The sequence below is a fragment of the Myotis davidii genome, unplaced genomic scaffold (genome assembly GCF_000327345.1).
Source record: "Myotis davidii unplaced genomic scaffold, ASM32734v1 scaffold671, whole genome shotgun sequence".
NCBI classification, from domain to species: Eukaryota; Metazoa; Chordata; class Mammalia; order Chiroptera; family Vespertilionidae; genus Myotis; species Myotis davidii.
This window is the reverse complement of record NW_006282601.1, coordinates 4,144-6,715: the sequence shown is the minus strand read 5'-3', so window position 1 is coordinate 6,715 and position 2,572 is coordinate 4,144.

Here is a 2,572-nt window from a genome sequence, read left to right as displayed (position 1 = left end):
ATCTTGCTCCACAACAGTTCTCGTCAGTTTCGCTATAATAAAATCTTATAAAACATTGCCTGCATGTTGGACATTGCTTACCTCAACATGTTTTCTTTTCTTCATTTACCACATACGTTCATACACGTTTCTTCCCCGTGTGGAGAGGGAAGTGCACACAATTATTAAAAACCTGCTACCTGGACGGGATGAGTTCAAAAGAGTTCACAGATGTTGGAGATGAGACAAGTTTGCTGTTGGTTGCCATGGACCTAAGTGTCCCATCATTTTCCAACCCAGCAGGTGTGACTGGGAGGTTAAGCATCGACCTATGAACCAGGAGGTCACAGTTCAATTCCTTGGTCAGGGGACATGCCCGTTTTGCAGTCTCCATCCTCATGGGTTATGGGGCAGGAGGCAGCCAATCAGTGATTCTCATCATAGATCTTCCCATTGCTCCACTGACCTCCTCTCTGGAGTCAAGCAAAGTGTATAAAAAAGAAGAAGGAAGGAAAGGAGGCTTCCTCAGGTGTGCCTTCTCCCCCTGTGACACTCTGACATGTTCCCCTGCTGGTTGAATGAGCATAAAATCCACAACATAAATAAGACACTTTGAATTCATTGACATGAGAACCTCTAAGCCTGTGGAGGATATAGTTTTTGTGGGGAAGACAATTCACAGCATTTTATTCGTTAATCCATTTCATTCCATAATACACCATCTTATTCCTGGCACCATTAATACTACTGTCATTGTTTGCCTGGGAGAGGACCATGCCTCTAAATCATCTGACTTGGATTCCAGGTGCTTCTCAGTCCATTTTGTGTCTCTGTGTTTGCAGGTGTCCAGTGTGAGGTGCTGCTGGTGGAGTCTGGGTCAGGCTTGGTGCAGCCTGGGGGGTCTCTGAGACTCTCCTGTGCATCCTCTAGATTCACCTTCAGTAGGTACAACATGCACTGGGTCCGCCAGGCTCCGGGGAAGGGCTGGAGTGGGTTTCTGCTATTAGTAGTAATGGTGGTAGCACATACTACGCCAAAGCTGTGAAGGGCCGCTTCACCATCTCCAGAGACAACGCCAAGAACACGCTGTATCTGCAAATGAGCAACCTGAGACCCGAGGATACGGCCCTGTATTACTGTGTGAGAGACACAGTGAGGGGAAATCAGTGTGAGCCCAGACACAAACCTCCCTGAGGAGACAGCAGGGCTGGGCTGCAGGGAGCGTCCAGGACACCAGGGGGCGCTCAGGACAGGTAAACCCAGAGTCCCAGCTGAGAGGTTGTCCCTGGAGGTTTGTGCAGGCTTCCTATTGGGGTCAATGCTTTCTTCCCTCCCAGTGTCCCTGGGGCAGTTCCTCTTCCTTCTTTGTGTCTCTAATTAGATTCTCTGCAGGAAAAAAGCAGGAAGTGGCTGTGTGTCAGATCTGGGTCCTTTGACTTCTGATCCTGGCCCTTTCTGTCTCCATGTCCTTGATGGTCGCTCTCTGGGTTGACAAGGCAAACATTGTAGGGATTCTGATCCCCTCACTGAGACCTAAGTCCCCCAACCTCGACGCAGTGCTGAGCGGGGAACACAAGCCCAGGCCCCAAACCTCACCTGAGTGTGATCAGCCCCTCGCTCTGACCCAGGAGGAGCCCTTTGGGGGCAGTTAGCTGCTTGCCTCTCACTGACATGGCTGCACATGGAGGTGTAGGGTCGGACCCTGTGGGCACTGCCCCTCAGAGATCCTGGAAGTGTCTACCTCTCCCTGTTCCCCAGAGGGAGGCCGGAAACCCTGCTTGATGCTGCTACCTGTGGGTCTCAGAACCTGGTCCCAGGGGACGTGTCCCAACACCAGACCGGCTTCCCCTGCGGAACCACCTGCATCCTGAGAACCTGCTGAAAGGAGACATGGTCCCACCCACCTCTGCTGTGACTCCAGCTCCGCAGACACCACCGACCTTCACCCTCTGTCCTCTGCCACCCACAGTCTCACCCCATGGGTCCTGCACAAGATATCCCGTGTGGAGGTGTGTACCCTCTCCTTCCCCCCAGTTGGTTTTGCCTTAAATGCACCCCCATGTCATCCCCCCATGCCCATATCTTGTGCTAGGCCCTATCTGAGACACCAGGGTCAGGGCTACTCAGCCGTGCTGCTGAGCCCACGTGCAGTGCCCACATGTGATGTCAGGTCCTGGGGGGCCCTCCTGTGTCAGGTGGAGACACAGCTGAGCAGTGAGTTCAGGGCACCTCCAACAGCTCATACCTGTGCTGAGGCAACCTCCAGAGGCCTGTGAGCTGCAGAGCATCGTGGTGGACAAGCCCATGGCCACTTGGGTCAGAGGGCAGTCAGGGATGGGCTGGGGCCTGGTCACCTATGATGTTGCCAACGTTATGCCCATCAGAGCCCAGGTACATGGGAGCTCTGTGAACCCTGAAAGTGCAGGGACAGCCTGGCCAGCATGGCTCAGTGGTTGAGCATATACTTAAGAACCAGGAGGTCATGGTTCAATTCCCAATCAGGGCACATACCTATGTTTTGTGCAACATCCCGAGTAAGGGCTGGGGAGCAGGAGGAAGCCAATAGATGATGTCTTTATCTCTCCTTCTCCCT